Source organism: Lissotriton vulgaris, chromosome 1_2 (assembly GCF_964263255.1).
Source record: "Lissotriton vulgaris chromosome 1_2, aLisVul1.2, whole genome shotgun sequence".
Lineage (NCBI taxonomy): Eukaryota > Metazoa > Chordata > Amphibia > Caudata > Salamandridae > Lissotriton > Lissotriton vulgaris.
The window spans coordinates 345,842,123-345,854,988 of NC_141686.1; positions in this window are offsets into that span (position 1 = coordinate 345,842,123).

The window sequence follows — 12,866 nt, forward strand, 5'->3', positions numbered from 1 at the left end:
TGCCCTCCCATAGGAAGGGATGGGGAATGTATGTGTCCATGTTAGTTCCTGATGCGTGGGGAGTGCAAGCTCGAGTTTGGTATGTGCGGACTCGTGTGATCGAATGCTGCGCGATGATATGTGCGGCATGATTGTGTCTAGTGTGGAAGTGCCACTTCTAGAAGTTACTAATAATAAAGGAAGGGCTGGCTCTAATCAGTAAGGCTGAGCCTGGTATAATAAACAACAAAGGAGAATGCCAGTACTGATACTATATTTAAAGCAAAAAAATTGGTAACAAATGTATAGATTACAGTTCAATACATCTGTGTGCTATTTAATAGCTGTTTCTTCAAAAATATTTTACTTGCAGAGATTTAAAGATTCAAAATACAATTCAGACAAATTTATATGACAACAATGGAAATAAAGACACGGAAGTGAACTAAAACATCACACATACCATCATTCATAAATCTTCAATCATATCACAATCAAACGTCTCACATTCATTCATTCAAACATTGTACTCAAACAAACTGGAGAATGTATGCACCAATATGTACAGTACTTGGTCTGCCATAGAATCAAAAGCAATATATATTATTAAGGAAGATACACCTTATCTGATTCAGTTAAATAACTAAATATAAACATATACAACAAAATTTGGGTGTATTATTGCCAGTGCAAATGCAAAAGTAGATTAGCAAAAGGGCAAAACTAGCAGACCCATCTGCCTACGCCTTTCGAATCCCTATGGATTTTGGGATTCTCCTCAGGGCCAATCAACTCGGTAGAAAGAAACAAAAAAACACCATGTGTCTGACAACTCCAAACAAAGAACCAAATGAGCACTACCACACCTTTAAGAAAGAAACTCCAGCTTACCAGTATGAGCTTAGCAAATAAGAAACATTCATGAACAGGAGCTCCTAAAAACAGAGTGGAAAGGGTAACAGGAAAGAGAAATAGAAACTGTAGAGATTGTACCCATTAATTAACCTGCTATATTCAGGATCAATTCATGTTCACTTGCGGCTTACCTCAGTAAAGTCCACCGTGTATCCTGGTGGTGCATAATATTCAATAATTAGGCACTGGTGCCATGAGAGCCGAGGTGACCTATCAAAGGACAAGGTCGTAAGGAAAAAAGATGACAAAACGAATAGGCTGTATAAAGTTTAAAGATCAATCCCTGTAATAGGTCAGAACCAGGTCATAAAGCAACACTGGGTCGTTGAACGAAAAACGGGAAGTCTCTTACCATCAAAACACCAAGGGGTGCGTCCGGGCAAAGAGATTCTTTAAGTTCAGAAGACGGACAGGCGGAGATTGAGTCGCCAGGCTGAAAAGCACAAAGAAGTGGTGTGAAAGGCTTGTCGGGAGGCACACAGGCCCGGTATAGTTTGCTTTAACGGGCAGTTTCACTTACCGAGTATGCAGCAATGCAACAGGGGGAGAACCGTGTCCCGGTGTAGATCCAGACCGGAAGACGCTACAGCGAATACGCGTGCGCACCCGCCTTGATCGCTGGGTAATGTAGTCCAAGTTAGGAGCATGCGTGTTGAATCCATATGTTGGAAAACATTAGCTCGGCCATAAATGTTGATACAATCGTGACCGTTCTTCGATGCATAGATTGTAACAAATTATATAAATGACCAACTCACAGCCTCTCAATATCCATAATTCGAAGATATGTATAATATTAGTAGTCAGCGTAGCAAAATGCAGCGTGGGCGTACCCAGTCGAAATATTGGGTAATGTAGTCCGAATCAATGCGTGCACGAGAGAGTAGTATTTGCACAAATGAATATGAAACTGAATTGAGTGCCTCACGCACAATCAGGCGCTATTAAGGAGTTCCAAAATAAGTAATAGATCGGGTCAAATCCTTTACAGAGGATGACCAATATTGTGTCACTACAATTGACACATGTCCAAGTAGCTCGAATGCTATTGATTTAGAAGGTACAGCAATCAATTGAAAATGAATAGTGGAGCTCATGTGGGAAGGGTAATGTAACGGGCATCCAAGGCTGGGGTACTAGGACCTTGAAACGACCAGACAGAGGGACAGGGAATATTCAGCAAGCGTTAAAAGACTGGTATTACTGGGCATACTTGAATGAACAAAAGGGCCAGAACCACAAAAAACGACCTGGAATAGTGTAACTATCTACAATTTATAAATTTCTGATAGCTCGTTGAGACCTGACACAGCCGTGTCAAATTTGACGATCAAAAGGGCCTCTCTTCGGGAAAGTTTTAACTCTAAATCCCCTCCACGAGGATCTCTTTCAACTTTAGAAATAACTGTCCATTTAAGATCACTAACTAGATGGTATTGTCTCATCCAGTGATTAACCAGGGGTGCAGTCTCGACTTAGTTCTTAAGTCGAGATTTGTGTTGAGAGATTCTGTGGCGAATTTCCTGATTAGTTTTGCCGATGTAAAGGTGTCCACATGGGCATAATACTCCGTGGATGACATATTTAGATTTGTAATTATAAAGGAATCGTGTTTCCAAGAGATTCCCCTGTGTTGAAATAGTGAGCCTTCCATTGTGAGATCACATCACACACATGTTCCGCATTTGTGATGACCAATAATGGGGGTCAGGCCCATTAGATGTCTTAGTGTTGGCTGTACCTCTTTGGGGGCTGCTGCCCTAACCACGTGATTGGAAATACTGCTTTCTTTTTTTATGCAAAAAATGGGGGTGACTGTAAGCTGGTGTCCAAGTTTTTCACTAAATGCCAATTTTGTCCAATGACTTTCTTAAGTTTGTTAGAATTAGGACAGAATGTGGTGACACAGACTTGTCTCTGTGTCTGTGATTTACACACTGGTGTATCTTCCTTAATAATATATATTGCTTTTGATTCTGTGGCATGTGGTAAATAAAATTACCCGGACGTAGTTTCTATACATTAATAAAGAATAAGGATAGCTCATAAAATGAGAGGCAGAGTCTGTGGTATCTGAGTCAAAAGGGCTTTAATTCGAATGACTCGAGTCACTGAGAATCGGGTTCCATCACCACTAAGGTTCAGGAAGGGATAGCTAACGTTTTATTAACATCACACATTATATATAGTAAAACCACATAATTGCAATGAATACAGTAGGCGGAACACTCCAGGCGGAGCAAGTGAAAAAAGAGAGATAAGAACACATGGGCGTAAAAGAGGGCGTGTAAGGAGGCGTACACGTGGGTGTTCACTTGATGAGTCATAGGTGTGTCATAGGTGGGTGGATGCATAGAGGAGGTCTGCATGTGCGCGCAACTGGTCATGACGTGAAATTGACGTGTAACTGGGAAGAGCTGGGGGGCTGACTTTAGCACTAGCAGAGGAGTCTGGAGTCTGGGATGTCAGAACGACCTGCACCTTTTGCATATCTGATATCTTGTGTTTGGAGGATGTATTGTCTGAAGTAAAGGTCTCTCGGGTAAAGGCTGTTCATCACTAAATGCTAGTGTGTGCATATATTTCTTCGTGCATTGCGTGGGGGCCATGGGCCTACTATGGCAACGGGTTCAGTAAATCACTTGCATGGAGACAGGAAGGGTAAGCCCTATGCTCTGCAGGCGGAAAATGTTTACCTCTTTCACTAGACTGGAATGTGTTTTTGCGGAATTGAGCAGATAACTGTAGGCAAAATACCGTCTTGGCAGGCAGGCCAGGCCGGGCACCTCTCGGTTGAGCAGGGAGTAAGGGAGAGGTCAGGGATGCATACCTAAACTGCAGCTTTTCAGAGTCAGAAGAGGCTTGGAGCCTAAATTCAGGGCCTGGCTCGGCTGGGCCACAAAAAACGTGTGCTTCTCGATTTTTAAACGTGTACCATGTAAATGCATTGGCAACGTAGGCCTTAGTGCAGAATTGACGTTTCATTCATGGAAGGCCTAATAACTGACATGCTAACATTAGACGGAAATGCAGGGGCATTATTATGACAGGCACGGGAAGGGAATTACATGATAACATGGACATACATGGGGCATAGGTACGTGGATAGGGTGCGAGTGGGGGGACACACTGACCACATAAAATTTCTGTTTCCTCATTACCTCCTTGTCCCCTACTGCGCCCTTTAGGATACATCTATTTTCATGAGACCATCTATTTGTTCATGTAGCATCATTTGCTCGTCTTTTTTCATTCGTGCACGGGAACGTGAACGTGGACGGGGAATACAAGCAGTGGCACACAGGCCGCAAATCGCTGGGCCACATTGCAGACAGAGACAGCAACGGAATAATATGAGCAGTATTATTCCTAGGAATGACAACACTTTCCATCCCCAGGCTGATATCACACTCCAGAGCCAACCGGACCAAGTCCAGGTGCCTGGATTCTGGTGTATCTGGTGAGCTATCTTATGGAGCCTTGTTATTGCTGCATACACTGATGGTGCGTTATTAGGAATAAACACACAACAACTGGAGCCGATCACTCTACAAGCTCCGCCCCTATCGGCCAGGATGACGTCAAGAACAAGGCGGTTCTGAAGAACAACAAGTCTCATAGCAGACTGCTCTTCGGTTAAGTTTCCTAAGGCAAAAGTAGTCTCGTTCACTACTGCTTCCAAAGTTCTGGTTAATTTGCGTATTAATTTACTGTTTTGGACGGGACCTACAAAGAAAAAGAATCCTTTATTGAAATCTGTATATTGCTCCCATGCTGTCTCAGTCTGATCGACAATTGGGGACTTGATCTCCCTCTTGTGTCTTACATGTACGAGTTGGGAATCTCGATGATAATGGGATGGGGCTAGAAAAACAGGTGGTAGTAGGAACGCAATATAACACGTTCCACCCCAGTCTAAGGGCAGACGTACATAAGCTGTCTGACCACAAATGAAATAGGAATGGCGGGAAGCTTTGAAAGTAGACTTTCCTTTATCACTGAATTCGACCACAGTATTACACTCACTGTGTCCTAGGTGTACTGAACCATTTTTCCTAACGCATAATTCACCTTTCACTGGTAAGACTGTTATAAACGGTGAACCTGTATTGGTCTCGGACTGGACGTTCAGAATCATGAGGTTAAGGGAAACATTCCCTAGTTCGTACACTTCATTTTCTAGATCGGTCCCTTTCCTTTGGGGAAGACTGTCTTCGTCTGGAAAACATGCCTTATTCATAACTGTATTCAGGTCTCCCCATATCCAATAGCCCTGGGAAACTGTGGACTTACTGTCTAGTGATGACATTAAAGCAAACCATGCTCCGCACGAACCATTGTGCGAAAACGGATAAGGAAAGAGGGGCAGAACTCCCTTCATTTTCTGATAAGGTGGGAGTCGGCCGCATACCCAGCAATTCGTTACATTGCTGGTCTGGTGAGAATGGTGTAACATACGGATTAAAGTGTTGTTGCGCAGTGCTAGTCGATATGACAATTCATGGGGTGGCAGGTCACTGAAAGTGTGCTCTACAGTGTCATTGAAGGAAGAATGTACATCTGAACCAACAGGAGGAAAGAAAACATGTAGCGTCAAGCTTATACATATAATTGATATACTTAGGAAAAACATAATGATCAGAGTTACTATGCATCTACTGCGTAAGTTTTTGCAGTACTTCTCTTTCATCTTTTTCTGCCTATCTCTCTGGCTATTTGGGTCTACGATCTTATACATGTCAGGAACCTGTCTAACCGCTTCACCCGAGGGGGACTTAAACAATTAAACGCTGTCTGACTTACTAGACCGTAACTTCTGTCTATATTCTTGTTGCGGAGTCCTTTCTAGCAAAGGGAGTTTAGTGTCAATGTTCTCGGGACAGTTCTCAGAGTCCTTTACTGAACCAAGTCCATGGAAACGTTTCACGTGATGGGCGTGGAGCCATCCTTTTCATCCCTCGACCTTGACGGCGGTCCTCGTCGTCAACAAGACCAATTTGGGCGCGCGCCAGCGGGGCTCCAGAGGGCTTGAACGGTCGAGGTTACGAACACACACCAGGTCTCCCGGAACAATTGCGTGAGTCTTCACCTGGGTGTTGTCCGGGAAGGCTGCTGCAACCTGTGAACGACAAGAAAGTAGTGCAGACATCAAGGAAGCCAGGTAATCTGTCAACATAGTACTGTCAACATCGGTTATTTTTCGTGGCATAGGCGTACCCCACATATTTGGCGGTCTACCAAAAACCACCTCGTACGGGGATAATCCGGTTCTGGAATGAGCTACCATACGCATGTAAAAGAGGGCAACCGGTAAGGCTACCATCCAATCCACGCCTTTTTCTGCACAGACCTTCGCTAACCTTGTTTTGAGAGTCTGATTGTGTCTCTCTACGAGACCAGCTGCCTCTGGGTGTCGTACGCAATGGAATTTCCACTGGTACCCTAACAGGAGAGATACTTGTTTCATCAATTCAGAAGAGAATGGCTGTCCATTATCTGAGTACACGACACGGGGCAAGCCGTATCGCAGGAAGAATTCACGGACCAACTGCTTGGCAGTGGTCACAGCAGTGTAATCTGGGACTGGGTACGCTTTTGTCCATCTAGATAGCGCGCATACTACTACGAGGACATACTTGAATCCTCGACATCTGTCCATCTGAATATAATCCATCTGGAGGACTTCAAAAGGGTGATCAGGAGGATGAAATCCCCCTTGTTCCACGGGAATGCCTTTGCCTGGATTAAACCGACAACAGATCATGCAGGTACGCACTTTCTGTTTCGCTGCTGCACGTAAATGCTTGTTGAACCAGATGTTCTGTATACTGTCTAACATGGCTTTTTCTCCTAAATGTGCTGGACTATGTGCTGTATTAATGATAGCTTTAACCATGGAGTCAGGGAGGAACCACGTGGTTGTGCCTTTTGTCATCCATCCCTGATCTGTCTGGACCCCTCCTTGTTCAGTCCAATTCTTGATTTCGTCTGGAGTGGCATGTGTCTGTATTTCGAGTACATCTTGTGAGGGATCCCTGACTGTCATGCAATTCGTCAGTGATGATACTTCTGTCTTTGTCGTGTCAATTGGAATATCTGTTTGAGTCTGGGTTGTAAGTTTAGCTGTTCGATCTGCCAGGTCGTTACCCTGGGAAATAGTGTCAGTGACTTTCTTATGTGCTTTGCACTTCATGATGGCTATGGCTGTAGGCAAGTGTATTGCATCTAACAGAGCTTGAATGAGGGGACCATGCTGTATTTTGGCCCCATGGGAGGTCAGAAAACCTCTCTCTTGCCAAAGAACACCAAAGTCGTGAACGACTCCGAATGCGTACTGTGAATCTGTGTATATGTTTACTTTCAGGTTCTTGGCTCGTATACAGGCTTGGGTCAGAGCGACGAGCTCTGCTGCTTGGGCTGACAGGGTGTCAATACGATGTGTTTCTATGACTTCAGTATCGGTGGTCACTGCATATGCGGCCACTAACTCTCCTGTGCTTGTTCTCATACATGAACCATCCACATAAAGTGTCAGGTCTGGGTCGGGTAATGCAATGTCTGTCAAGTCTTGTCTTGGCTTAGTCACTGTGTTAATTACATCCACACAGTCATGTGGTGTAGGGTCTGCTGTGCTCGAGGGTAAAAGTGTAGCATGGTTTAGAGTATTGCAACGTCTGATCTCTATGTGTGGTTGGAACAATGTCAGTTCATATCCTGTCAGTCTTGCTATGGTCAGGTGCTGTGTCTGTGTCCTGTTCAAGAGAACTTCCACTGAGTGTGGAACCTGTACTGTCAGGGGATGTCCTAACACTATGGAATCACTTTGTCTGATTGCTAGAGCTGTTGCTGCATCTGATTTTAGGCACGCAGGCAGAGCCTGGGCCACTGGATCCAATGTACTAGAAAAGTAAGCACAAGGCTTGTGCTTTCCTGCCTGATCTTGTGTGAGGACAGATAATGCTGTGCCATCGCGTTCAGTGACAAAAAGTGTAAAAGGTTTGCTGTAACTTGGTGTCGCTAAAACTGGTGCTTGACATAGGGCTTTCTTCAATTCATCAAATGCAAGTGTATGTTCCTGAGTCCAAGGGAGGACAGTCGAAGTCGCTGCCTCCTGTGTTCTCAACTGTATGAGTGGTTTGGCTAGATATGCGTACTGGGGAATCCATTGTCTGCAGTAAGAAGTGAGGCCAATGAAGGCCCGTACTTCCTTTTGTGTCTTTGGCTGTGGAAGATGTGCAATTAACTGAATGCGGTCAGGTGTCAACTGTCTACCCCTCTTGGACAGCAAGTGACCAAGGTACACAACTTGCTGTGCACAGAATTGTAACTTTGAAGGGGACACTTTGTGCCCCTTTTCTGCCAGGAAGTATAAGACTGTCAGTGATGCACGTTCGCAGTCTCGTTCTGTCCGTGCTGTGATCAGAAGATCATCAACGTATTGGAGCAGTGCAGTGTCAGTAGGCATGTGAATACTGTCTAGTTGTCTTTTCAATGCTTGACTGTAAATACTAGGGCTTTCTGTGAACCCTTGAGGAGCTCTCGCAAATTTGAAGCTTCGGCCATTTAAACAGAATACGAAGAGGTATTGGCTCTCCGGATGGATCGGGACACTAAAGAAGGCGTTCTTGAGATCGATTACAGTAAAGAACGTCGCTTCGGAATCAATTGTAGTCAATAGTGAAGAAATGTCTGGGACCACTGGGTACTGGGGTATTATGCATTTGTTCAGTTCTCGGAGGTCAATCACTAATCTGTAAACCGGTGGTGCATTTGGGTCAGTTCGTTTAAGAATCGGAATGATAGGAGAATTACATATATTTGAGTCAGTTTCAACAACCACTCCCTGTGCTATGAGTTTGTCAACAATTTTCAGTAATGCAACTACAGCATCAGGTGGCAACTTGTATTGTCGGATTCGTGGCAGTACAACTCCTTGCTTGAGTGTGACACGGTATGGTGTAATGTGCATATAACCTACATCCGTCGGACCTTGTGCCCATAAATGCTGTGGTACATTCTGGAGTCTGGGGTCAAAATCTCTCAACACATAATGTCCTTTAAAATCACGTAAAAACAATCTCACTCCTTCCGGAGAACAACAAATCACTGCTCCTAGTTCTTTCAATGTCTTTATACCAAGCAGGGTTTCTGGACATGACTTCGTGAGCAACAAGTCTGTAGTGTGGGATAATGGACCAACTTCTAGGGAAACTGGCTTTGACACTTCGTTAAGAATAGGCTTTCCTGAAAATCCCAGGGAAATATTCTGTTAGCCTGGGAGGGGTGCCCCTGGAACCTCGTCATGACTGATGGTAGTTCTGCTCACCCCTGTGTCAATCAGAAATTTTCTGTCTTTCCCCAATACATGACTATGTACATAGGGACCCTCTTGATCTACAGGAACCTCGATAAGGGGCAAGCCAACCTCCCTCTCTAGGCTGTTTCATGAGTACTGTTGATAATCTGGGTAGTCTGACTGTGCATACTGGTACATTTGTTGTGTGACATGTTGTGTGTCAGCAATGGGTTGGGGTACAGCTACTGTCTGTTGCGCATTCTGTGGAGTTTGCGTGTTCTGCGGGATGTGATCCTGTCTAGGAGGACGTGGTCTTTCTTTCGTCTTGCCTGTAGCTATGTTGTGTTTCAGGACAGCACATTCATTTATATAGTGACCTGGCTGTTTACAGTAGTTACAGTTCCCTTTGACAGGTGCCGCGCCCTTTTTCTGGCCATCGGCTGGAACTGATTGAGCAACTAGTACTTTCATTTTCGTGTCTTTCATGCGTCTCTTTTCGTGTTCTTGTTCTTCTCTAATTCGATTCTGGTGGTACTGTAACATTTGTAACATTTGGGAAGGGCTATTTGCTTGCCAGGTACTCTCAACCTTCAGTACTCTATTTTTGATCTGTGGTAAGGACTTCTCTACTAATTTGGTCACAAAAAGATGTGGGTACGATTCACTACTTGTCTTCAGGCCACTATTAATAAGAAAACATTTTTCGAATCTAGAATAAAAATCACTAGTATCTTCGTCTTGTTTCTGTTTGCAGGCTGAAATAGCATCCCAATCTTCCTTTTTAGTAGTCAATAATCTCAGCAAAACCTGTATCAATAGCTCGGGTAATTCTTTAGCTCTGTCCCCGAGACCAGTACCAGGGGTTCGTGTTTTATCTTCGTCTTCTAATTCTGTCCAGTTAATCTTTTTCTCTCCCACCTCCCACTCTTTTTCTTTAAGTTTTTCGTAAATGCCTGCTGGTAACAGTACTTTCAACATTTTATTCGTAGCAGCGTATGTATACTCCCCCATGCGGAGCATGTCTTTTAATTCACGGTGGAACCCCGCTGGGTCTTTATCGTGACAGGGCAGTAATTTTTTCATTTCCAATAATTCCATTTTCGTCAATGGTGCGTAAACGAATACTCGTTGAAGCGCACCCGCTGCAGTTCTAACGAGATGAACCTCTCGTAGGGGATTCTGTCTGTCTATGTAAAAGGTCTTTCTTTCTCGGTGTAGAGCAGGAATCAAGTGCGGGGTCAGAAAAGTCAAGTACTTATGTCGTTGATCTAGAATGACATTAATTAATTCGGTGCCTAAGCCTCTCCATCTTGCTAGGAGTAAATCGTCCAATAATTTATACAAGGGTCCTGGATCAGAATGCTGACTCTCGTACAATGTGATGAGATGTTGAATCATGTAAATACCAGCTAAACGCTGTTCTTCCAGAGGAAGACTCAGAAATGTTTGCGCTACTATGTCATCCTTATATATGTTAGAATTGCCAGCCCATTGAACTGCTGACCGGGCTAGTTCCTGTTCATGCATAGTACTAAGTTCGCTACTCCCTACTCGTTTTTTCAGTGCATGTTCAGTAGCTTGGAATAGGTGTTCGAGGGAATATCGTTCTGGTATTGGAGAGAGGGAACGTTTATTGTAAACTAGGCGTATGGGTCTATCAAACGGTCTTGCCCTACCTACGTAATTCATTTTATTCATTTCCTCTGTTACTGCATCATTGTCCTCTGAGACTTCGTCATCCTCCTCAGCTTGCTTCTCGGCCTGTTCTTTCTTGTGTATCTCAAGTATTTCTTTACGAATTTTCCTGTACATGCTTTCTACTCTATTCTGTGTATCATGTTTACCAACAGCTATATTGTCACTCCAATTCATCATACCTTTAGTTACTTCTTTATCTGGCTGGTCTCGTTCCCTGATCAAACAATTAACCAAAAACTGTAAAAGCATGCGTTGAAGCTCCACTTTTCTATTTGCCATGGCCTCATGTATACTTTCTGGTCCCTCCCCCGTTCTAATGAAGTGGTATATTCTGTCTAAATGTTCCTTCATGCCTGGTAGAGTAATCAAATAGTCTGCAACAAGTCTTAAACGTATTGAGTATATGAGCATTGTGCCCTCACCCGGTACTGGATCATATATACAATCAGTGAGGGACTGTCTAAGGGTTGCTAATGTCATTGGTTTTGGCGTGTGTTGTAGCGCTAAATCTGGTAGTGTTCGTTTTATTGGTGGTGGGGTGTGCAGTATATCTCTAGAGGGCCCCCCTCCCGATGCTCCTTGACTTGAGTCGCCTAGGCTTGAGTCGACTTTTACTGCCAGCGCTGCCGCTGGTAATGCGGGTTGATCTTGTACTACGGGTGATGGGTGAAAAGGATTGGTAGGGAGGGTGGCAGGAGGATTATTAGGGTTGAGAGGAGGAGGTAAATCTTCATTTACATATTCTGGAGCAGCGTCGTCTAAATAGGAGGAAAGAAAAATGTCCGCTGCGGTCTGTTTATGACTACGGAGTTTAGTCGGGATCAGTGGTGGCGGCAAGTTACTGGGTACTTCCGGGGTCACTTTGGGTAGGCCCTCGGCAAGGAGGGGATACATGCCTTTAATAAGGGCATTTCTTTGTCTATCTAATTGTTCTGCCTTAACCCGTTCACCTTCTTCTGTTAGCTCTTTTTCTTTGGCCTTTTCTGATGCTTCTCTACTTCTCTCTGCCTTGTGGATTTCTTTCTCTGTTTTTCTATGCGCTTCTTTACGCCACAACTCTATGGCACCTTTCTGGGATTGTCTAGCTTTCTTTTTCCACAGTGCTTCCTCTACTCTCATGATGCAATCAGCATCCCATGTCCCTGAGACAGGCCATCTATATTTCTCTTCCAGATCCTTCGTGTAATCTACCCATAAATCTAAGTACAGTATGGCATCTAGGCCATGCTTTTGGTACATAAAATGTCCAGGAGTGTCCCTAGGCGGGACGGGAACTGCCTATTCGAGTATCCCTTTCCTGGTCCCTATCTGACGTAATTTCGAAAACAGCGGCATGTTTGAACTAGCTTGAACAAAAACACAATAAGCACAATAATAGACTGTAAACAATCATTCATACCACGACATTAAAACATTAAAAACAGATACTAACTAGTACATAGAACAACACAATCCTAAAAATCCTAAAATAAACCTCGTTTACTGGATGCACTGCTAGAACAGTACAGTCATACCGGTCTCATAAAGAGACACGTCCTTACCGCATCCACCTAAATGGACACGTCTTTACCGGATCTGTGTACCCAGACCCGTCTTGACCGGGTCCAAATAAATGAACCCGTCTATATGCATTCCCAACAACGGTACTCACCGGGAAACAAAACTGAAGGCCTCAGGAACTCGATACTGGACTGGACTGCTACGGCTTCTGGTATGGCTACTGCTACTGCTGCGCATGCGCCTCGGAACAGGTGGGCCTCGGGATACCTCAGACCTTGCTCTCTCGGCTTGGGCTCTGGTCGGGATGGTCCGCAATCCTCACCGCCTCGTGTGGATGCCAGGTCGCAGTCTCCGTCTCCTCCGTGGGCCTGAGGGAGTTGGCAGGAAATCCCGCGGATGTGCACACAATAAATCCGTCACGGCTATAGAAGGGGTCAGGGGGCTGCGCTTACATCGCCGGCGCGTGGGGAAGGGGACT